This window comes from Vigna unguiculata, chromosome 4 (genome assembly GCF_004118075.2).
Source record: "Vigna unguiculata cultivar IT97K-499-35 chromosome 4, ASM411807v1, whole genome shotgun sequence".
In the NCBI taxonomy this organism is placed as follows: Eukaryota; Viridiplantae; Streptophyta; class Magnoliopsida; order Fabales; family Fabaceae; genus Vigna; species Vigna unguiculata.
Window position 1 is genome coordinate 18,277,626 of NC_040282.1, and position 27,217 is coordinate 18,304,842.

General features: G+C 28.0%; 1 pseudogene; it reads left to right on the plus strand.

The window, feature by feature from the left end:
* Positions 1-10,157: 10,157 nt before the first annotated feature.
* Positions 10,158-11,247, plus strand: LOC114180557 (annotated as a pseudogene).
* Positions 11,248-27,217: the final 15,970 nt, after the last annotated feature.

A 27,217-nucleotide genomic window follows, 5' to 3' on the forward strand; every position in this document is an offset into this window, starting at 1 on the left:
GGTTATTATAGGAAACTATGGAAAACCATAAAAAAGGAAGAAGCAAGGTCTACGAAAAAAGAGTTTGGGGGTACGGGAGTTGATTACGCGTAGGGAAAGTGTTAGCACCCCACAACACTCATCCTAAGACGGTACCTGTTCCTGCAGAGAACAAACAAGATAAGTTAGGCACAAGCGTCACCTTACCCACGTAGTCCGCTATCTCCTCAGTTGGCCTCTTCTTGGTTGATACATGTCGGCTTGGACCCAAGGGGTTACCTGCAGAAGGGACTCCGAAGCTCAAGTGAGTCAAAGCTCTCAAAAGGTCAAATCAGGTGATTAATGGAGTAATGAATGCGTACCTTTAGTTACAAGGGTCCACGTGTATTTATAGAGTATTAATTATGTTTGATTACGTGTCATGGGTTGGGCCCTAGTTTGGGTTGTAGGTGGGCTTGGACCTTGGCCCAGGCCCATTATGGGCTTATTGGATGTCAGGGGGGCTTTCATTTTTCTAAGTCTTTAGGAACGGTCTGATCCGGTTACTTCTTCAATTGGCGGATGTCGTCTTTGCCTGTGCACTGTCCTAGGTTGGACGTTTTGTTATTAGTTTAGGCTTTGTTCAGTTATGATTTTAGGTCTATGTCGGCCCAAGTCGTGTACTTGGGTTGTTTCTGGCATATACGTAAGGGTCGTTGTTTATATGGTTAAGTTGGCCAGGCATGGTATAGTTAAGTTGGCTAAGTACGGTACATCATTGTTCCTGTAGAGAACAAACAAGATAAGTTAGGCACAAGCGTCACCTTACCCACGTAGTCCGCTATCTCCTCAGTTGGCGTCTTCCTGGTTTATACATGTCAGCTTGGACCCACGGGGGGTTACCTGCAGAAGGGACTCCGAAGCTCAAGTGAGTCAAAGCTCTCAAAAGGTCAAATCAGGTGATTAATGGAGTAATGAATGCATACCTTTAATTACTAGGGTCCACATGTATTTATAGAGTATTAATTATGTTTGATTCCGTGTCATGGGTTGGGCCCTAGTTTGGGCTGTAGGTGGGCCTAGACCTTGGCCCAGGCCCATTGTGGGCTTATTGGATGTCGGGGGGCCTTTCATTTCGCTAAGTCTTTAGGAATGTTCTGATCCTGTTACTTCTTCAGTTGGCGGATGTCGTCTTTGCCCGTGCACTATCCTAGGTTGGTCGTTTTGTTATTAGTTTAAGCTTCGTTCAGTTATGATTTTAGGTCTATGCTGGCCCGAGTTGTGTACTTGGGTTGTTTCCGGCATATACGTAAGGGTCTTTATTTATATGGTTAAGTTGGCCAAGCATGGTATAGTTAAGTTGGCCAGGTACGATACACCAGTCCCCCAGCCTTTGCCAATATAGTGTGTCGGTGAACGATGATATGTGCTGTTGTACTGGTCGTGACCGGCTAGGTGTGATACAGTACCTTTAATTAAAATAAAAATTGATGTGGTCTCCTTTAAATGTTTATTTTTAAAAAATAAATAAATAAATAAACTTGAAAAAAAATTAAAAAAATAAATAAAGATGACAAAGAAAAAACAAAGGAAACAAAAAAGATTTTTTGGTTTTTGGGCCCGACAAGGATTACTCCTTGCTCCTACGTATCTCCATTCATAATGGAGAATCAGGGTCACGTATAGTTTTATATGAAAAACTTTTTGAAAAAAAAAACACTTTGTTCGAAGAGGTTGATATTTCTCCTTTTTAATATTTGAAAATTTTGTATATTTTTTTTAGTAATCTTATAGAAGAGCGAAGGTATTAAGTACTAAGATGACGCGAGCGGTCACACGAGCATTTATACATTTTAAAAGTTAAAAGGATATTTAAATTATTTATTTGTTATTACTTCCTCTAAAAAAACTTTCAAAATAAAACATGATACCAAAAAACGTGACTATTATATATCCACAATTTATGAAAATATTAGGAAAATAAATAAAAAATTAGGAAATAATGTTTAGGATTAAACATATTATTTTATTATGAAAAAGTTTTAAAACCCTTAACATGAAAAGTGTGGCACAACATATTCATACGATGTTAAAACATGATATATCTCACTTATTCATGCAACAACGTTCACAACCCAATGCATTCAACAAACATTAATTATAAAACTAATGAACCCAAAAATGCATGACAATAATGTTTTTTTCATATAAAAAAGAAATAATGAAAATATCAAATTCAACCAAGATCATAAAAAAATCTTGAGAAAGACTGCATAACACAATAAAAATTAATTTTTACGAACCTGAACGGGAGATCGGACTTACAATAGTTGCGTTGGAACACCAATAAGCACGTGGGGGTGGCGATCGAAGGTGAGTGGGTCTTTTATATGCGAGGGTTAAAAGAAAATGTGTGCTTAAGGTGAGAGAGGTCTCCAGAATTCCGAGAGAGAAAAATATTTTTTTTTCTGATGGGTTTATATACACAACATTATAAATCTAATGTAATCTCGCAATAATTTATTGATGATTCGCTAAATTTGAATCTTATCTTTCAAGTAAGAATTTTATCTTCCTTTTTCTTTCAAAAATGAAAATTTAGGGAAATGCTTTGTAAATATATGTATAGAAAGGATGAACATATTTCATTTATTTTCTATATTCCTACTACCATTAGTTATTTCTGGTTTTTTACTCTCGGTCTCCACTAATAAATATTATAGCAACTAACATTTGTCGATTAACAAAAGAATGCAATATAGTATGACATTGTAATCTCGTGTTGAATTTGGTTGTGTAAGGATCCAGTAGTGGAGATGTTTAAAGATGGATGTCTGGAACTAATGCTTTTGTGCTGCCATGTTAGAAACACTTTTGATGATGCTCTCACTGAATCTAAAAAGAACAACTGAACAATATATAAGCCTTGGTGAATCTTAGGTTAAGAAAATAAAAGTAGTTTGCTTTTTTTTCAAATAAAGCATTTATGGTAATAAAAATACTAAGTTCATTTAATGCTATTTTTAAGTACTCAAAATAGTATTTAATATAATAATCTATTTAATGTCACGAGGGTACTTTATAGCAAGATCAATGAACATTTTCTAAATCATATATTTTCCTAGTTTTGTGTTTGTCTCTTAGGAGAAAAATCTTAATATAACATCTGACCCTTCTCTTGTTACAACACATTCTCATATTTATAAACACCACATTTACAAAACTAGTATCACTTTTTAAATTAAAAGTGTGACATTTTTTCAATGCAATCTCTATTTTCGAAGATTTGATGAAAAAAAAATCATATGTTTAGAAAAAATATTTTTCATACTTTTTTTTTATAAATCTTTGAAAACAGGTAATAAATTCAAAACAAAAATGGTATATTTGTAACAAAAATGTAAAAAGAGAAAAATAGAAGTGGTGGTAAATAATTATATTTTTTTGACAAACTTTTGTAGAATAGTTTCTAAGAGAGAGAGAAAATTAAGATAAAAAATATGAAATAATTCATGTTATTTTACACAAGTTAATTTTAGTTTATGGAAAAGTAGATTTGAATTTTCTTTTTGTTTTCTAATTTCTTTTTGAGAAAATTATGCAAAACATATATTGATAAAAAAAATTTAGAAATACCAGTCCCTTGTCTACATTAAAGACAAAAATAATTTTTTATAGCTTTAACATTTTCTTTCTACATTATTGAGATGAGAAGTTGGGATTGAGTTTATCTTAGTTTCACTTCCATCCAGAATCCATTTATTTAAATCTCCTCTTAATTAATATGAAAAATAGAATGAGATTAATCTGAGACAAAAAAAAGATCTACTGAGTTTTTTTACAAAAATGGAATCAATGAAATGATTTAATCTAAAATTTTATTTTTGAAACGCCAACCGCACAAACTTTCTGTTGTTATTGAGATGAAAAGCTGGGATTGAGATTAGCTCAATTCTAGCTATTCCATCATAATTCATTTATTTAAATCTCCTCTTAATTTATATGAAGAATAAAATGAGATTACATAATAAAACGCAAAGTTTTATTCTGTTTTAACATTTTTTTAATTTTACTTAAATTTTAATTTTTTTAAAATTTTAATTATTTTTTCTTTAATTTATCACTTTTTGTTTTATTTATTTTTTATCTTTTAATATATTTTTTAAAAATTTGATAAAAACATTAATATTTCTTATTATATATTTTAAAAATAATATATATATATATATATATATATATATACTTGATTTTATTTTTGCATAATGTAATAAAAAATAAAGAAAAATAATATAAATTAAATTAAAAAATAATTAAAATTTAAATTAAAGAATTTTATATATATATATATATATATTATGTGAGACACTTTTTTTGGTATTCTCTCTTCTACTCCTTTGCCAAGTACATAGAACCCACACTCTACTTCTAATTCTTTTTCTCCTTGCCTCTCCATCACTCTCTGTCAGTTGCCCCTTTGATCATCTTCTATTGAACCCTTTTCCCTTGGTTGTACTCAGATTCTGGAAGAACAACTCCAATAGAGCCGCATTCTGCTCCCCCTCCCAGCTCCTCTCCCTCTAGGTAAGTCTCCACTCTTGCTTGGTTCAATTTTGGTCTGAATTCTGAATCTTTGCATTTGTTCTTGGATTAATCTTAGAATTCTCCCTCTCCCTGTATCTTGATGATGAAATTCCTCAGGTTGAATTGAGGGTTTCTGCCTTTGACAACTAAGGTTGACTTAACCAAGTACAAATTCAGTGAAAAGGTGAGGGAAGCTAGCCTTTTTCTTAAATTTTGCATAGAAATATGTTTTGATGACTTTGGATTGCATGTTTGAGTGTTGAATTGGTGCTTGAACTATATAATTGGGTTTGTGATTGATTTGTGCAAAAATTTTGGGTTTTTGCATGTGGGAATAGAGTGGAAATTTGGTATTTTCGCCTAGGCGAGCAGCTCTCACCTGAGCGAAAACGCCAGAAGACCCAGATTTTAATTGCCCTCTGTTTGGAGCCTCGCTCAAGCAAGAATAACCCGCCTAAGCAAGATAGCCCTCTCGCTTGGGCGAGATCTTCTAGCTTGAGCGAGAGCCACTACAGAGTTATGTTTATTTCTCTGTTTTAAATGGATGAAGATATACTTAAATAAGACTATGGGATAATTGTTCATACTATGCTTGGATTGTTATGACTGTTAGTCTATGTGGTGAAATTGTATGAATTTGGATTATGAGAAGTTGTGATTGAACCAGGATTTCAAGGGAAATTCTAATGAGTATGTTAGTGTGTGTAAGGACATGAGGACTCACTATTGGTTGGTATCCTGAAAATCCAATAATCATTCATGCTCAAATAGAGCATAATGGATTATGTCGTGAGGAGTAGCAGGAGGTCATAGTCTTTGGATTTGATCAGTCTTAGACGCGAAGGGGAGTTACCCTGGGAGTGGTTGGGTGATAACCCTTTGAGCCCAAACTCTACAGAGTTTGGGAACCTTCACAAGTGCAAGTCATCAAGAGATCCAATGTCGCATACATAATCCGGATATTGAGTCTAGAGTCATGAAATTTTGTGTTGTGTTGTGGTGGTTTAATTTATTCTAATGAATGTTAAAAAGACATTGCTTGGCATTCATAATTGAATTACATGCTCTCTCTCTTAATCAAGTTAGCTTACCCTTCTTGCCTATGTTTGTTCTCTTTGTGTGTTTTCCTTTTTGCAATGATCACCTACTTTTGGTGTGAGTAGATGAAAATACAGGTGAAGACACTCCCCTCTTGGATAGGAGTTGATCCATAGCATGGGACCTCTAGTAGTAGTCTCCATTCTATGTTTTGTTTAAACTTTGGATGTTCAGTTAAACTTTTCTTAGCATAGGCTGTATTTATAGTTGGTGTATATATATGGTTATTTAGGATGACCGTATTGATACTATATATAAGCCTATTTCTACTATCTATTTTGTTTAATCGGGATAAAATGTTTTATTTAATAGCATAAAAACTATTAAATGGGATGTTACATATTATATTTTCTTTTTACTTTTTATTTAATTTAAATTTTAATAATTTTTAATACATTATATAAAAAATAAATTGTTATATATTTACATATATATATATATATATATATATATATATATATATATAAATATATGCTAATATTTAATTTTATTTGTGAAATATATATAAAATTAATAAAAATTGTAAATAAATAAATTTGAAAAATATTAATGTTAAAAAATAAAAAATAAATAAAATACAAACAAATCAGCTAAAGATAAAATTAAAAAAAAAATTCAAAGAAAATTAAAAAATCTACACCAGATTATTTATTTTATTTTAAAGTTTAATTACTTTTTAGCTTCACTTATTTTTGAAGCATATATATATATATATATATATATATATATATATATATATTAGTATTTTATTTTATTTTTAAAATAAATTAACAAATACTAAAATTTGAAAAAACTATAAATTTCTAAAACATTTAATCTTATAAAATAAAAATAAATAAAACAAAAAAAATAAGCTAAAGATACAATTAAAAAAAATTAATCTTTAAATAAAATACACAAAAATCTAAAACAGATTAAGTATTTTTTACTTAATTTAAAGTTTTATTGTTTTATAATTTTTAAAGCATTATATAATTAATATATATATATATATATATATATGTATATATAATAATTTTTATTATGTTTTAACTTTTTTAAATTTTATTTAAAGTTTAATTTTTAATCTTTTAATAATTTTTATTTAGTATATTATTTTTGTTTTCTTTATTTTTTATCTTTTAATATATATTTTAAAAATGAAATAAAATAAAATATCAAAATGTTATATATATATATATATATATATATATATATATATCTTTAATTTTAATTTTGTACAATGTTTTAAAAAATAAATTAAATTAAGAATTAAATTAAACTAAAAAAATAATTAGATCTTAAATTTAAAAAAGAAATATATATATATATATATATATATATATATAGATTTTTTTGTTTTTACTTTTTTGTTTAATTTAAAGTTTAATCTTATTTAAAATATATATAAAGAAATATTAAAATTCTAAAATATATAAATATGTTAAATATTAATAGTAAAAAATAAAACACAAAATATTAAGCTAATGATAAAATTTAAAATATTAAATTTTAATTAAAGTTATTAATATGTTCTACTTAATTTAAAGTTTTATTGTTTTATAATTTTTAAAGCATTATATAATTTATATATATATATATATATATATATATATATATATAAAATACTTTTTATTCTGTTTTAACTTTTTGAAGTATATATATCTTTAATTTTAATTTTGTACAATGTTTTAAAAAATAAATGAAATTAAGAATTAAATTAAACTAAAAAAATAATTAGATCTTAAATTTAAAAAAGAAATATATATATATATATATATATATATATATATATATATATCTAGTTTTTTTTTTGTTTTTACTTTTTTGTTTAATTTAAAGTTTAATCTTATTTAAAATATATATAATGAATTATTAAAAATTTGAAAATATATAAATATGTTAAATATTAATAGTAAAAAAATAAAACACAAAATATTAAGCTAATGATAAAATTTAAAATATTAAATTTTAAATAAAGTTATTAATATTTTTTACTTAATTTAAAGTTTTATTGTTTTATAATTTTTAAAGCATTATATAATTAATCTATATATATATATATATATATATATATATATATATATATGTATATATAATAATTTTTATTCTGTTTTAACTTTTTGAAATTTTATTTAAAGTTTAATTTTTTAAAGTTTAATTATTTTTCTTTAGTTTATCATTTTTTGTTTTATTTATTTTATATCTTTTAATATATATTTTAAAATTGAAATAAGATAATAATATTTCTAAATATATATTTTAAAAATAAAATAAAATACTAATGTAAATATATATATATATATATATATATATATATGATATTTAATTTTTTTTATAATGTATTAAAATATAAACAAATAAATAATGCTATGATATTATTTGGTTATCTATACTTATTAGTGTGAGTTTGAATGTCATAAGTTTTTCATGGGTTACATAGTTATAGAGTTAAAGTCACATTTTTTCTTGCTTTTGTCATTTAAAGATATGAGTGGACAATAAAGTCACATTATTAATGAGAATGAGTGGGCAATAAAACAATAAAGAGGGACGAAAGAGTGAGATGATGAATTTTTTTGTCCTTAGTGGAGTTGTTATTTTAATATTTATAGTTTTATCAATTTTGTACTTTAGTATGCTATATATAGATATTTATCATCTTGAATTTATAGTTCATCACATAGATAATATCGTATAATATAATGTACATGGCTTAATTTAGGGTTTTATTATTTTCACACATAAATTTTTACATTTACTTTATATCTATTATTTTACTTTATAATTTTTCTTTTCTTACAAATATAAAAATTTACTTTTTTTAAATAATTATAATTATAATATATCTAAAGATTGTTATCAATTAATTCTACTAAGAGTAGAAAAAATATTTTCATTTCATTTATCGGTTATATAATATAAAATAATAAATGTGGATCTACTAATTACAAATGGTTTATCTTAAATATCATCTTAAAATTTATCTATTGGGAATGACCATGATGTTATGATTTCAGTTAGAAAATTAAATTTAACTTTAAAATTATTAAAATAAAAAAGAGTAATACTATTATAACTATATGATTTGTATTTATTTAACCGAATCAACTTCCTATATTTAAAAGACATATTTAAAATATTAAAACTAATTTATTTAAGTAAATAAATCTTTAAACAAATATTAAGCTAACTTACAAGACAAATTCAAATTTAAGTATGTCACCTCATAATTCAAATACAAATAATAAAGAATAATACTATTATAACTATTGTATTTATTTAAACAAATTAACCTCTTAGATTTAAAAGAATATTAAAACTAAATATTTAAAATAAATATGAAGCTAACTTATAGGACAAATGACAAATTCAAATTTAAATATGTCACATCATAATTAAAAAACTAATAATATGAAAAAAAATGGTAATTTATGATATTATGATATTGAATTAGTTGAGTGATTCATAGCTATATCATACGTGAAGTTGGTATGTGTGAACAACTATATTTAGTTTTTATTTATTTTAAACTATAATGGGAGACAAAATAGAAGATATGAATATCAAGTATGTATAACAATGAATGAATTAATAGAATTCTCTAAAATTAAGGAGGCATAAGTTGAGTAAAAGTAAAATTGATTTAAAAAACTAAAAAGGAAATACATGTATTATATTTAAATTAAATAATAAAAAATATATTTTTAAAATAAAAATATCATTTCTAAAAAAATGTTTGAATTATTTTGACAAATATTCTAGTACGTTTTTATTATAATATTTTGAAAAGATAAATTCAAAAACACATAATTATGGTCAAATATTTTTATGAATAGAGATTTGCTTATTTAAAATTATTTATGTCGTATAACAATAAACCCTAATTAAGAGAGTGAAATTCTTTAGTTTTCTCTATTACTCCAATCAACGATGCCTTTGAAGTGTAGCGCACATTGTCTTCCATTTTTATTTTGCCTCAGGTAAAGCATTTTCCCGGTTTCACTTCCTCGCACGCAAAGATTTAGTAATTATGTGTACGAGATTTTGTTCGATTCACTTTATTTGGTTTAAGAAGTGATCAACATCTTCAAAGTTTCAATCTTTAACTCTGGGTAGCAATAAGGATTTGTTTTTTAACAAATATTGACGATTTTACTTCTTAATTTCGACAATTGTATGTGTCAATCATGTAATTTTACTAATTTTACCACTTTGTGTAATTGATGATGATTTAAGTTATGTGGTAATCATATGTACAGACTCATTAATGAAAAAAACTAGTACAAATCTTATTTCTTAAGGTTGTGTAAATTGTAAAATAGATTGATCCCAAGTTTTGGTTATTGTTGCTATTAGTGGAACTTTCATAGATATGATTGTTGTTTCTGTTGTGTGAACAAATTTGAAGAATAATATTTTAGTTTTTGCACAAAAGAACTAATTTGTGATTGACAATTTCTCAATGGCTATGCATGACTATCTATTTTAAGGTTGTTCTTAAAAATATGTTATGTTATCTTTTAGATTAACAGACAAAGATGGAACTTGGGTCAAATTCTGATGATAGTAAATCAACATTTTGTCTGGTGGATGAGGATCATACATTTGCAAATTCTATCCGATACACCCTAAATCAGGAGTAGGTATTGTGAATATTCTGATGTGAGTTTAATTCAATATATCTATCTTGATTAATTGAGGTTGTTAGTGTTGTTTTGTAGTCCAAGGGTGACATATTGTGGGTACAACATTCCTCATCCCTCATTTAATCGAGTTAATATCAGACTCTAGACAACAGGTAGTGCATGAAGTGTGTTGAGTTTCTGGTCAATTGTTGATTGTAGTGAACAAAATCTTACCATAAGTAAAAAATTTCTACAACAATCATGTATATGCTAAATTCTTTTCACAACTAAATACAAAATTCTTAGCCTCCAATACTTATCGTTTCGCAAAGATATAATGATGACTTAGTGGTAAAGTTTCAAATAGAGGATGAGAGAAATTGTGAATTCTCTTGGATATATATAGAATAATAATAAATTCTTTGATTCGATAAGTTTACTTAATTCTTGAATTTTGATTTAATAAATCTTTTCATTAGTTCTTTTCAATAAATCAGTTTACCCAATTCTTGAGTTTGATAAAAAGATTCTTGATTTGAAAACACTGGGATGGGTAGATGAAGAATTTATTTCTAAGTTATGTTACTCTATTTTTTGTATTCGTCTCTAATAATTAATAATTTAGTGATGAATCACCAATTTTGAATCGTATCTTTCAAGTAAGACTATTTATCTTCTTGTCTCTAAAAAATGGAAATTTAGAAAACCATGATATATAAAGAACAAACATATCTCATTTAATTTCTATATATATCTACTACCACTAACAAATACTATAATAACTGCCATTTGTATATAGAAAAAAAATGCAATGTAGTATGACATTGTAAAAAAAATGCAATATAGTATGACATTGTAATCTTGTGTTGAATTTGGTTGTGTAGGGGATCCAGCAAAGAAGGTGTTTAAAGATGGATGCTTGGAACTGATGCTCATATGCCGCCATGTTAGGAGCACTTTTGATGATGCTCTATTTGAATTTAAAAAGACCAAAATCAGTTGAACAAGATATGGATACCATTGAGAGTCTGTAACCACTTCTATTTTTAGTTTCCACACTCATTTAGGTTTTCATGCTTAACCTTAATATATAAGCATGGGTGAATGTTAGGTTATTAGGTTAAGGAAATAAAAATACTAAGGTCATTTAATGCTATTTTTAAGAACTTAAAATATTTAATATAATAACCTATTTAATGTCAAGAGGCTACTTCCTGCCAAGATCAATAAACTTTTTTTCAATCACATATTTTCCTAGTTTTGTGTTTATTTCTTAGGAGGAAAATCTCAATATAGTATCTGACTCTTCTCTTGTTACAACACATTCTCACACTTATAAACACCACACCAATAAAACTTGTATTACTTTTTAACTTAAAAGTGTAATGTTTTTTCGATGTCCTTATTTTCAAAGATTTGATTAAAAAATAGATGTTTAAAAAAAATATTTTTCATACATTTTTTATAGATCTTTATAATCAGACAATGATTCAAAACAAAAATGGTATTTTTTAACTTTATTTATTTTTTAAAGCATATATATATATATATATATATATTATTTATTATTCTGTTTTAACTTCTTTTAATTTTATTTAAAGTTTTTTTTTTTAATTTTAGTTATTTTTTCTTTAGTTTATGATTTTCATTTTTCTTTATATTTTATCTTTTAATATATATTTTAAAAATGAAACAAAATATTAATATTTCTTAATAAATATTTAAAATATATATATATATATATATATATATATATAGTTTTAATTTTATATAATGTATTAAAAAATAAATTAACTTAAAAAATAAATTAAATAAAAATAATAATTAAACTTTACATTACAGAATATATATATATATATATATAATTGTTTTTAATTTTAATTATTTTTAACGCGTTGTATATAATGTATTAAAAATTAAATTGACTTTAAAAATTAAATAAATTTTAAATATAAATTTTAAAATTATTATAATAAAAATTTAATTTTAGAGGAATACTATTATCAGTATATTATTTACATTTATTTAAACAAATCAACCTCTTCGATATAAAAGATTTATTTGAAATATTAAAACTATTACATTTAAGTAAATAAATCTTTTAAAAAAAATATTAAACTAACTTATTTGACAAATAGGCCAAATTCAAATTTAATATATCTCTCGTTTGTTCTTCATTTTTTTCAAATATTTAAAATTATCATATTTTTTGTAATTTGTGGTCAATTTAGTCCTTTTTGAAGATGTCACTTAAATAGTTAACGGAAGATAAACCATAATTGTCACGTGTGACTTCGTGGTTTTTTTCATTTTTGTTTAATTTAAAAAAAATGAACTTTTTTTTAATTTTAAAAATGTTGTCTACGTGTCGACTCAGCATTGTGACATGTGGTAGTATCTCATGATTTATATTCAATTTGGTCGCAATTTTCGTTAATTTTGTTCAATTTAGTCCCAATTTTTGTTATTTTTGTTCAATTCAGTCTCAATTTTGTTTCTATCCAAAATTACCAAATTTATTTTTTATATAAATGTTATATTGAAAAAAAAATTAGTAAAATTCAAATTTATTTTAAATATTTCTTTCATAATTTTTATACCAAACCTGACTATATTTTTGGAGGGAAATTATTATATATGTTTGATTTTTGGTACATGTAAAAAATAGGGACAAAGTTAGTTTAAAATTAGAGGAAAAATTCTTCATTGTTTTTAAAATTAGAAGGAAAATTCTTCATTATTTTTTAAATGATTCAGTACAACATTTATATAAAAATTAAATTTGGTCAATTTGGAGAGGAGCAAAATTAGGACTCATTTGAACAAAATTAATGAAAATTGGGACTAAATTGAACAAAATTAACAAAAAATTGGAACCAAATTGAATATAAGCCACGAGATACTGCCACGTGTCACAATTCTTACTTGACACAAGGACAATATTTTTAAAATTAAAAAAATTTAAAAAAAATTAAAAAAAATTAAAAAACCATGGAGTGACATGTGGTAGTTACTATTCACCTTCTGTTAACGATTTAAACGGTGTTTGCAAAAAGGACCAAATTGACCACAAATTACAAAAATTAGGACCATGTTGAACATTTCGAAAAAATGAAGACCAAACGAAACAAAACTCACGAAAATTGGGACCAACAAGATATTTAAGCCTTGAAAGAAAAATTAAAAAAACACACATATTTTTATAATTTTTTATGGTGATCCAATCATCTAAAATAAAACAAAAATCCAAAAATTGAATTTGGTGAACCAAAACTTGTTTATTTCAACCCTAATTAACATAGTGAAATCTATTATTTTTCTCTATTACCTCATTTCAAGTGCAGCATATGAAACCCATGCTCCTTACCAAACACAGAACACCAACTCTCCTTCTCTCCACTCTCCTCACACACTGATACTTCATCAGCCCCTTCTCATCCATAATTTTCCCTTCCTTCAATCAAAATTTCCTTACTCTTGCATTCAGGTCCTGGAAATGAAGCCCCTATTAGACCCTCTGTGGATTTTCAACCTCTGTTTCCCTCTTCAGAGTGAGTCAAACCAAGTAAAGCTCTTCCTTATTCTCCATACAGAATTCACTTCCTGTTTCTGAGTTAACTAGGTCTATATCTTCTTTTGCAACACTGTGTTGCATTTACATAGGTTGGTTTGAGGTTCTGTGCCCTCACTGTTGATGCAGTGTCTTGCCAAGTCAAAAATTAGAAATAGGTATGGGAAGCTAACCTTTCACTCAAATTTCGCATAAAAATTGTTAATTAGAGCTAGGATTGCATGATTGGGTGCTTGATTGATGAGTGGGAACAATTATGTGTGGTGAATTGCGATTTTGGCATGAACTGTGTGGTTTTGCATGGTTTCGCCAAGGCAAGCAGCTCTCGCCTGAGTGAAAATACCAGAAATTCACCCTTGTTGTTGCGTGAGGTCTCGCCTAGGCGAGCTGGTTCCGCTTGAGCGAGAGTCACTCTCGTTTAAGCGAAACAGCTTAGCCTGAGTGAGAATTCGCTCAAATTTGGGGTTGCTCTCTATTTGGGGTCTCGCCCAGGCGAGAGTGACTCGCCTAAGCGAGACAACTCTCTAGCTTAGGCGAGATCCTCTAGCTTGAGCGAGTTTCACTACAGAATTTAGTTACTTCTCTGTTTTAGATTAAATGAAGCTATACTAAGTGAATTGATGTGATATTTGTCTCTTTTGTGCTCGAGTTTTTATGAAAAATAGTATACGTGATGGAATTGTGTGGATTTGGTTCATTAGAGAATGTGATTGAATTAGGATTTCAAGGGAAATTCTAAAAAGGAAGGTTTTAGTGAATGTAAGGACATGAGGACTTAGTTTGGTGGTATCTTGACGCTCTAATAAACATTAAGACTCATATAGAGTATAATAAATTATGTCGAGAGGAGTAGCAGGAGGTCCTAGTCTATGGACCCGATCCGTCATAGACGCGAATGAGACTTACCCTGGGAGTGGTTGGGTGATAACCCTTTGTGCCCAAAACTCTGCAAAGTTTGGGAACCATCACAGGTGCAAGCCGCCAAGAGCTCCAATGTCTCTTACATAATTTGGATATTGAGTCTAGAGTCACGAATATATGTTGTGGTTGTGGTGGTTTGAATAATTCTGATAAATGTGATAAGCCTTGATTGATGTATAATTAATAAGCTGCATGATTTTCTCTAAATTAAGTTAGCTTACCCTTCCTGCATATGTTGTTTCTTTTTGTGTCTTTTCTCTTTTGCAATGATCGCCTATAATTGGTGTGAGAAGATAAAAGTGCAGGCGAAGACACACCCCTCCGGGATAGGAGTTGAGTGGTGACGTGAGCGATCCAGCAGTAGTATTTGTTCTATGTTTTGCTTAGATGTTGGGTGCTTGGTAACCCTTTCTTAGTGTAGGCTGTGTTGATAGACAATACATGTACAATTATTTTTGGGATGACTATATTGATAGTTTATACCAGCCTATTCCTATCATCTGCTTTGAATTATCATAATATAATATTTTGCCAGATAGTGTAAAAACTATTAAAACAGGATGTTACATTTTTGGTCTCAGAGCCTGGTTCCTTTAGGATCTGTAGGTGTGAGCTTGCTTAGTTTCTGTTGTGTGTTCCTCTTAGTGTCTTTGGCGTGGTTGTGGTATTTGTTAGCTAAACTGATGGTTCCTTTCTTTGTGTGGTCAGAGCTATGGCACCTAGGCCTCCTCCTCCTCCTCTTCCAAACCTAGATAATCCTCATTTGGTGGGAGCAATTGAGGCAATGATTGCAGCCATGCAGTAGCAGATTGCTAACATGGTGAATCAACAAAACCTAGCCACTCTCTGGTTTTAGAGATACCATCATCCACCGCATATCTCATTCTTTCTTTTCTTTTATTTTTCCTTCCTTCATCATATTATCATGTTGGTTGGGGGCTAAGCTTTTAGGGTTGGTTCCACTGTAATTTCTTAATTGGATTATGAGGTTAGATGAATTAATTTATTTGTTCTTTTGATTCTTTTTGAGATTTATTTTTTATCTATGTCTTTTAGTTCTTAATCTAGTTAAAGCATTGATTTTTACATTATAGCAAGTTAGCATAGTGTTAAATCTAAAGAACATAACAATCATATGAGTCTATGGGTTTTTTTGAATTTTAATTAAGAAGTTACTTTGATTAATTTTTAGAAACTTTCATATGATTGCTTGAGTTTTTGCTAATAATTGAGAAGTTACTTTGATTAGAGGTAGAAACTTATTACCCTTTCATATGGTATAATGGAAGGACACATTTATTACCTTATTCTCATATTTTTATTATCTTTTCATCTATTCATAATTACTTTATTTCTATATTTACCTTAAGTGAGGTGCCCCTAACCTCTATTTAACTTATATTTTATTTTTGTTTTAACATTTCTTTCATTTTATTTAAAGTTTACTTTTTGTTAAATTTTAATTATTTTTTCTTTAGTATATCATTTTATGTCTTATTTATTTTTTTATCCTTTAATATATTTTTTAAAAATTCAATAAATTATTAATATTTGTTATTATAAATTTTAAAAATAGAAAAGAAAATATATATATATATATATATAAATATATATATATACACACGCGCACACACTTAACTTTATTTTTGCGTAATGTATTAAAAAATAAATTAAATTAACATAAATTAAATTAAAAAATAATTAAAATTAAAATTAAAAAATTATATATATATATATATATATTTTCTTTTTACTTTTTTATTTAATTTAAAGTTTAATCATTTTTAATTTAATTATTTTTAATACATTATATAAAAAATAAATTAAGATATAAATTTTCATATATATATATATATATATGCTAATATTTTATTTTGTTTTTTAAATATATAAAAAAATATTAAAAATTGTAAATAAATAAATTTGAAAAATATTAATATTAAAAAATAAAAAATAAATAAAATACAAACAAATCAGCTAAAGATAAAATTAAAAAAAAAATTTAAATAAAATTAAAAAAATATAAAACAGAATAATTTTTTTATTTATTTTTATAGTTTAATTATTTTTTAGCTTGACTTATTTTCATACATTTTTTATACATCTTTATAAATAGACAATGAATTCAAAACAAAAATGGTATTTTTGTAACTTTGTTTATTTTTTAAAGTATATATATATTTTTATACATGTTTATTTTTAATTAGTTTTCTCTCTCCATTTTTATGTTGGGTCACATTTTTTTTCTCTCTTCTGTTACCCACACTTTGCAGTATTTTTTTTTAATCATATGCTCTAATCTTTCGGTTGTTATTCAATTGATCATAAGTTACCCAAAAAATAAAGAAATAAATCAGTTTAAAGGTTAGGATAGTGATTTTTAAACATGTTGCTGCCATATTATAGATAGAGAAGAAAAACAGCCAAATATTATATATTCTAAAAATGCATGTATAAAAACTAAATAAAATGGTGTAGGGGTTTTTAAAATCTATAAAACTTAAAACAAACATGGAGACGTGAAGGACCGTCATGAGTAGGTGAGGTTTGGAGCGTTGCAGGAGGTTGTTTCTCTTTACGTCATACACGCAAGGTATATGGGTTTTCTTCTTTCTAGCTATCACTCATGTGTTTGGTTCTTTGGTGTTTGATAGGGCGTTTGACATTTTATGTAGAGTTGTTCCCTTTGGATTTTTGTAAAAAATGTTTTGATGCATGATAATATTAAATAATGCTATGATATTATTTGATTATCTATACTTATTAGTGTGAGTTTGAATGTCATACGTTCTTCATGGGTTGCATAGTTATGGAGTTTAAATCGCATTTTTCCTTGTTTTTGTCATTTAAAGGTATGCCCTTATAAACTCATTACTTATTATTAATGAGGATGAGGGGAAATAAAATAATAAAGAGGGAAGAAAGAGTGAGAGATGAATATTTTTGCCCTTAGTGGGGTTGTTATTTTAATATTTATAGTTTTATCAATTTTGTATTTTATTATACTATATATAGATATTTATCATCTTGAATTTATAGTGATAATATCATATAATATAATATACATGGCTTAATATAGGGTTTTATTATTTTCACACATTAATTTTTACACTTACTTTATATCTATTATTTTAATTTATAATTTTTCTTTATTTACAAATATAAAAAATTACTTTTTTAAATAATTATAATTATAATATATCCAAAAGTTGTTATCAATTAATTATAGAGTAGAAAAAATATTTTCATTTCATTTATCGGTTACATAATATAAAATAATAGAAATGGTAATTTATGATATTATGATATTGAATTAGTTGAGTGATTCGTGACATATTATACGTGAAGTTGGTATGTGTGAACAACTATATTTAGTTTTTATTTATTTTAAATTATAATGGGAGATAAAATATAAGATATGAATATGATATATCTATAACAATGAATGAATTAATAGAATTGTCTAAAATTAATGAGACATAAGGTTGAGTAAAAGTAAAATTGATTTAAAAAACTAAAAGGAAATACATGTATTAGATTTAAATTAAATAATAAAGAATATATTTTTAAAATTAAAATATCATTTTTAAAAAATGTTTTAATTATTTTGGCAAATATTCTAGTACGTTTTTATTATAATAATTTGGAAAGACAAATTCAAAACACATATAATTATGGTCAAATATTTTTATAATATTTTTATGAATAGAGGTTTGCTTATTTAAAATTACTTTTGTCGTATCACAATAAACCCTAATTAAGAGAGTGAAATTCTTTAGTTTTCTCTATTACTCCAATCAACGGTGCCTTTCAAGTGTAGCGCACATTGTCTTTCATTTTTATTTTGCCTCAGGTAAAGCGTTTTCCCCAATTTCACTTTCTCGCACGCAAAGATTTAGTGATTATCCGTGCGTGATTTTGTTCGATTCACTTTATTTGGTTTAAGAAGTGATCAACATCTTCAAAGTTTCAATCTTCAACTTTGGGTAGCAATAGTTAGTTCTTTATGTAATAGTTACATGGAAATAAGGATTTGTTTTTTAAGAAATATTGACGATTTTACTTCTTAATTTTGACAATTGGATGTGTCAATCATGTAATTTTACAAATTTTACCACTTTGTGTAATTGATGATGATTTAGGTTATGTGGTAATCATATGTACAGACTCATTAATGAAAAAAACTAGTACAATTCTTATTTCTTAAGGTTGTGTAAATTGTAAAATAGATCGATCCCAAGTTTTGATGATTGTTGCTATTAGTGGAACTTTCATAGATATGATTGTTATTTTTGTTGTGTGGACAAATTTGAAGAATAATATTTTATTTTATGCACAAAAGAACTAATTTGTGATTGACAATTTCTTAATGACTATGTAGGACTCTCTATTTTAAGGTTGTTCTTAAAAATATTTTATGTTATCTTTCAGATTAACTGACAAAGATGGAACTTGGGTCAAATTCTGATGATAGTAAATCAACATTTTGCCTGGTAGATGAGGATCATACATTTGCAAATTCTATCTGATACACCCTAAATTAGGAGTAGGTATTGTGAATATTCTTATACGAGTTTAATTCAATATATTTATCTTGATTTATTGAGGTTTTTAGTGTTGTTTTGCAGTCCAAGGGTGACATATTGTGGGTACAGCATCCCTCATCCCTAATTTAGTCGAGTTAATATCAGACTCCAGACAATAGGTAATGCAGAAGTGTGTTGAGTTTCTTGTCAATTTTTTATCATAGTGAACCAAATCTTACCATAAGTAAAAATTTTCTACAATAATCATGTATATGCTAAATTCTTTTTGCTACTACATACAAAATTCTTAGCCTCCAATACTTATCGTTTGTAGAGATATAATGATGACTCAGTGGTAAAGTTTAAAATAGAAGATGAGAGAAATTGAGAATTCTCTTGGATATATATAGAATAATAATAAATACTTTCATTTGATAAGTTTACTTAATTTTCAAATTTTGATTTAATAAATATTTTCATTAGTTCTTTTCATTAAATTAGTTTAACCAATTCCTGAGTTTGATAAAAAGATTCTTGATTTGAAAACACTGGGATGGGTAGATGAAGAATTTATTTCTAAGTTATGTTACTCTATTTTTTGTATTCGTCTCTAATAATTAATAATTTAGTGATGAATCACCAATTTTGAATCGTATCTTTCAAGTAAGACTATTTATCTTCTTGTCTCTAAAAAATGGAAATTTAGAAAACCATAGTATATAAAGAACAAACATATCTTATTTATTCTATATATATCTACTACCACTAACAAATACTATAATAACTACCATTTGTATATAGAAAAAAAAAATGCAATGTAGTATGACATTGTAAAAAAATGCAATATAGTATGACATTGTAATCTTGTGTTGAATTTGGTTATGTAGGGGATCCAACAAAGAAGGTGTTTAAAGATGGATGCTTGGAACTGATGCTCATATGCCGCCATGTTAGGAGCACTTTTGATGATGCTCTATTTGAATTTAAAAAGACCAAAATCAGTTGAACAAGATATGGATACCATTCAGAGTCTATAAACACCAAGAATCGTATCTTTCAAGTAAGACTATTTATCTTCTTTTGTCTCTCAAAAATGGAAATTTAGAAAACCATAGTATATAAAGAACAAACATATCTCATTTAATTTCTATGTATATCTACTACCACTAACAAATACTATAATAACTACCATTTGTCGATATAAAAAAAAATGCAATATAGTATGACATTGTAAAAAAATGCAATAAAGTATGACATTGTAATCTTGTGTTAAATTTGGTTGTGTAGGGGATCCAGCAAAGGAGGCGTTTAAAGATGGATGCTTGGAACTGATGCTCATGTGCCGCCATGTTAGGAGCACTTTTAATGATGCTCTAACTGAATTTAAAAAGACCAAAACGAGCTGAACAAGATATTGATACCATTCAGAGTCTATAAACACTTCTATTTTTAGTTTTTACACTCATTTGGCTTTTCATGCTTAACCTTAATATATAAGCATGGGTGAATTTAGGTTATTAGGTTAAGGAAATAAAAATACTAAGGTCATTTAATGCTATTTTTTAAGAACTTTAAATATTTAATATAATAATCTATTTAATGTCAGGAGGCTACTTCCTACCAAGATCAATAAACATTTTTTCAATCAAATATTTTCCTTGTTTTGTGTTTGTTTCTTAGGAGGAAAATCTCAATATAGTATCAGACTCTTCTCTTGTTACAACACGTTGTCACACTTATAAACACCACACCTATAAAACTTGTATCACTTTTTAACTTAAAAGTGTAACGTTTTTTCTATGCAATGCCTATTTTCAAAGATTTGATAAAAAAACAGATGGTTAAAAAAAATCATACATTTTTTTATAAATCATTATAAACAGACAATGAATTCAAAACAAAAATGGTATTTTTGTAACTTTATTTATTTTTTAAAGCATATATATATATATTCTTTAATATTCTGTTTTAACTTCTTTTAATTTAATTTAAAGTTTTATTTAAAGTTTTTAAAAATGGTAGTTTAATATATTCTTTAATTTTATTTATTTATGTTTTCTTTATAGTTTATCTTTTAATATATATTTTAAAAATGAAAGAAAATATTAATATTTCTTAATAAATATTTAAAAAATATATATTAATATATATAGTTTTAATTTTATATAATGTATTAAAAAATAAATTAACTTAAAAAATAAATTAAGTTAAAATAATAATTATATTTACATTACAAAATATATTTATATATATATATATATATATATATATATATATATATATAATTTTTTTTAATTTTAATTATTTTTAATGCGTTGTATATAATGTATTAAAAGTTAAATTAACTTGAAAAATTAAATAATTTTAAAATATAAATTTTAAAATTATTATAATAAATATTTAATATTAGAGGAATACTATTATCATTATATTATTTACATTTATTTAAACAAATCAACCTCTTCAATTTAAAAGATTTATTTGAAATATTAAAACTATTACATTTAAGTAAATAAATCTTTAAAAAAAATATTAAACTAACTTATTTGACAAATTGGCCAAATTCAAATTTAATATATCTCATATCTAATTTATGTAAAAACTCAATAGTTGAAAGAACGCTTAAATATCTTTTTGGTCTCAATTTTCGTGAGCTTTGTTTCGTTTGTTCCTCATTTTTTCGAAATGTTTAAAATTATCCTAATTTTTATAATTTGTGGTCAATTTGGTCCTTTTTGAAGATGTCGTTTAAATAGTTAACGGAAGATGAACTATAACTGTCATGTGTCACTATGTGGTTTTTAATTTTTTTTTAATTTTTTAATTTTAAAAATGTTGTCCACGTGTCAACACAACATTGTGACACGTGGCAGTATCTCATGGCTTATATTCAATTTGGTCTCAATTTTCGTTAATTTTGTTCAATTTAATCCCAATTTTTGTTATTTTTGTTCCATTCAGTCTCAATTTTGTCTCTATCCAAAATGACCAAATTTATTTTTTATATAAATGTTATATTGAAAATTTTATTTTTATACCAAACATAACTATATGTTTGGAGGGAAATTATTATATATGTTTTATTTTTGGTACATGTAAAAAATAGGGATAAAGTTAGTTTAAAATTAGAGAAAAAATTCTTTATTGTTTTTATAATTAGAAGGAAAATTTTTCATTGTACAACATTTATATAGAAATTAAATTTGGTCAATTTGGAAAGGAGCAAAATTGGAACTGATTTGAACAAAATTAATGAAAATTGGGACTAAATTGAATAAAATTAACGAAAAATTGGAACTAAATTGAATATAAGCCACAAGATACTTCCACGTGTCACAATGGTGACTTGACACATGGACAACATTTTTAAAATTAAAAAAAACCACAGAGTGACACATGACAATTATTGTTCACCTCCCGTTAAAGATTTAAACGGCGACTGCAAAAATGACTAAATTGATCACAAATTACAAAAATTAGAACTATGTTGAACATCTTGAAAAAATGAGGACCAAACAAAACAAAGCTCACGAAAACTGGGACTAACAAGGTATTTAAGCCTGGAAAGAAAAATTAAAAAACACACATAATTAATTATGGTCAAATATCTTTATAATTTTTTATGAGTGATTCAATCATCTAAAATAAAACAACAATCCAAAAATTGAATTTGGTGAACCAAAACTTGTTTATTTAAATCCTAATTAACATAGTGAAATCTATTATTTTTCTATATTACTTCGTTTCAAGTGCAACACATGTTGTCTTTAGTTTTTATTTTGCCTTAGTTAGAGTGTTTCCCAATCTCACTTACTCTCTAAGGCAAAACTTATGTGATTATGTGTGTGCTTCCATTTTATTTGTAGTTTATTTGGGGTAAGTATAAGGCTCAATTATTTTCTGCTCTTATTTTTAAGGGTTGCCCCTAATCAGTTGGGCCTAAAGGCTGGCCCATAGGGTGACAAGGCCCCTAAAGCAGCCATACCCCTCATTCTGCACTCACTTGCCAAAATCAGTGCTCTCGCTCTTCCCTTTTCTCTCCACAGAAGCTCTGCTAGGGTTTGGGTCTTACCCTTCTTTGTGTTAACTCAACCCCATTCTTCAATTCATGTAAGTTGATTCTCTACCGTACCTTTTTCATTCCCAGCTCTGTCATCATGATTCAAACTAGGGTTCACCATGGTAACCCATTTTGAATCTATTCCACTGTTTTACAGATTGTAAATCTGCTCCGTGGTCGGTAGTACTCACTTGCTTGGGTGTCGGGATATTCTGCTAGCTTTTTCCAGGTAAAGGAAGCTAGGTTTATGTATATAAAGTTATTTTGCCGAGTTTTGGTCTGTTTGTATGGCTGTGATGCTTGAATGAGGCTGTTGGTCGAATAAAAATGTATGGTGTGCGAGTATGTTTGATTGATGCGACGCTACTCTTTTTCTACATTCCACACTTTTCGTAAAATGAAGATTCCTACTGCGTTAACCGTTGGATTGAGCTGAAATTTTAACAGCTGATCCTTAACACAAAATTATTGACTTTGACCGGTCGGATCTTTAATTAAAGCTCTGTAGTCAGAGCAGTTTTTATCGCAAGGTCACTGCAGTTTGGTTGTTGACAACACTGCACATATTTCGTAAAATGAAAGTTACTACTTCGCTAACCGTTGGATCGAGCTGATATTTTAATAGATGACCCTTAACACATAGTTTTTGACTTTGACCCGTCCGATCTTGAATCAGAGCTCTATAGTGAGAGCAGTGGTTATCACAAGATCATTGTAGTTTAGTTGTTGATAATATTGACCTTTGTTGCTTGTTTGATTTACAATTTTCTTTATAGTTATTCAATTAAGTTGGTTCTTTTTTCATTTGGTTCTTGATTCAATCATATTTAATTTGAATATAAATAATTTTCTAAGCTTTACACAAGCTGCAGTTTTATTTCTAAAATCTCTAAATCATTTGCATAATGTGATGTTAAGTTGGATTGTTATGTTAAAGCATGAGATGAGTGAATATGCATGAGTAAGAGGGTGTATGAGTTGTGAATGATGGGCTTGGATAAATCTTGGCATGTGATTTCAATGAAATGGTTGGTATCAACATGGCATTGTATTGGTATGAGGTGAAATTCTATATTCATGGATTGGGAAGGATGAGTTGGAATGAATTCAACATGGAATATGAATGAGGATTTGGTTATAAAGGTTGGAATGAGAGTTATGTGCATGATAAATATTACTTTATTGATTGAGTATGTTTGGTCTGTGTTAGTGCGTAATTCCATGAGCCTCTAGGTGAGACCTCATGGTAGTGCTTCAGTGGTCGGGACGAAATTCCATGACCCCTGTTAGTGGGAGTTCATGGTGGTGCCCCATCTATATAATTTGGTAAGGATTCAAGGTAAGGTTGCATCTTGACACTCTAAGGAGTCAGTTAGTCTCACTTAGAGCAGACTGACTCTTGTGGTGAGAGTAGCAAGAGGCCTAAAACTCATCAAGGGCTAACCTTATGTGTGGGGGATTGAGACATTGTAACACTTGTAATACTTATCTTGGGGGTGAGCAAAGTTATCCACCACAAGTGCAAGCATTCGCTTAATCCGACCAGATTATATGTATCTGTATGAGTCGTGTCGAGTCTAGTGGATTGCTTGAGGAGTCATAACATGTTTGGATGACATATACTACTTGGATTTTGTAATAGCATGTGATTGCATGATAAACTGTTTTCTACTATAGCTTACCCTTTGTTTTTTTTATTGTTATGTGTGTGGTTTTCTCTTTTTGCACTGATCATCAATTTATTGATGTGAGCAGATGCGAGAACTCCCCGTGGTCATCAGGGTGATGGAGGTTCCACTGCTTAGTCCGTGTTGGGACAAATCTCGCTTTTTAGAGTTTACTTTAGGGCTATGGCCCATGTATTATCTGCTCTCTAAGTATTTATTTTAAACACTGTCAAACTATTTTCTTTGTCTAGTTATTGGCATCGTGGTGTGCCCTAATATTTCATTTTTTAAGTACCTTGGATATTTGTAAGGAGTGACTTGATACTCCGCAAATTGGCCTTTTATGTTATCATGTGTAATATTCCATTTGATTATGTTAATATTTAAATGGGGTGTTACATTTATGGTATCAGAGCAGTTCGTCCTTAGGATGACCTGAGGTTGTGGGTTTGTCATGCCTCGCAGGCATAAGTTATCAAGTCTAGTCGAGTTTATCAGTGAAACCAAAAGTTTTAAGAACAGAAAACATCTTGATCAAGTGATGAGGGTGCACACTCATGACTAGATCAAAGGTTGTTTTTCCTTTCTTAATTCTAATGGTTTGGGGAAGGAAGGTTGATAAACAAAAGGTTTGGTTGTTTGTAGATGATGGAGTGTTGCCTTGTATGTTTTAGTTTGTCCTATTACGCCTCAGTGTTTTGTGTCTAGTGTATGTAGCGATGAGGGAATGCAGATTCAAGCTCAACTTGACCTACTCACCCTTACAAGGATTCGTAGGGCCTATGAGACAATCTTTTGTCTCCAAGATGTGAAGATGTAGAGAGTTGTATATCAGTGGATGATGAAAGTTGAGTCTTGGTTTAGAAGGCTGAGAAATGATGTTGGAAGTTAAGAAGCAACGCTTTGGGCCGAGGGAGCTACAAGATCGAGTTCTAAGATCGTATACCACAAGTTTTAAATGAAGAGTTGAGTTCAGAGATTAGTATAAAAAGATATTGGTGCATGCTCGTGAAGCAAGGTTTGAGGAATCAACTTGGCTTTACGTTGTGACAATGTCTGAGGTTTGAAGTGGAATAGTGTGGAAGGTTTGAGGTTAAAGGTGGAGACCATGAAGTGTATAGGAAAGCAGACGTATAGTTGGAAGCTTATGAGAGGCAGAGCTTTGAAGATCAGCCAAGTATGATGATGTTATAGGAGAAGGAAATATATTTAGAATTACATACCAGATCAATTAAGTAAGAAGTAGTTGGGTCTTCTCAGCGATAGTAGTTACCCAAGTTAAGAGTAGAAGGGATGTTCTAAGTAAAGCGGCCCACAAAAGAGGAAGATTTGACATTAGATATGAGATGGACGATTTCAAGTATCAGAAGGAGAAGCACATAGTTAAGTTTGTTCTTGTAGGGAAGGACAGTTAGTAATGTCACAACACAGGGAAAGAGGAAAGGAAAAAAAAGTTTTGAGTAGCTATGAGAGTGTTTGCGATGATTGGTACTAAAGTGGTCAGCACAGGTGATCTAATTTAAAAGATACATGTTACAAAGGTGGTGATTGGATTATGGGTTTTGGCTTCGCTTAGGATCGTGCACTCTTTCATGTCGCCAGTATGGTAAAGGAGTCATGGTTTTCTGCAAGAAGGAGTTGAGTTTGAGATTGTGGTTTTTGCTATCGTAGCGGCCAAGTGAAGATTCGCTCAGGTGTGTGGTGCCTTCGTGGTGATCAAAGTATTTAAATTCAAACCCGATTTGAATTGTTTCCCTTGCAAGGTTGGGACATAGTCTCAAGGGTGAATTGGTTGTTTTCTCAATCTCATTCTGATGAGCTGGGACAACCAATGAGGTGGTGTACTTTAATTAAAAAGGGATAAGTCAGTGATTGCGTATGAAGTACGGATCAAGCTAAATAGTGGGGGCAGAGTGTCACGTGAATCAGAGTCACCTGACAAAGGAAGGTGAATAATAGACGCAAAAGATATAAGTAGTAGAAGAATTTGTAGACGTGTTCTGAAGCAAGTACTAGAATTCTAACCTTTTTTGTGTGGTGAAGTTCACTTTTGCATTGGTGTCTGAAGGAGGACTTGTGCCAATAGTTCCTAATTGGATGGTTCCTATTGAGAATTTGAAGTAAATACTAAAGTGGGGGAGATGTTGGAGAAGTAATGGCTTATACTAAGTATAACCATAAGGATGACTGTAAGTTTGGTGAATCTTAATGGAGAGGTAGTGGGAGGA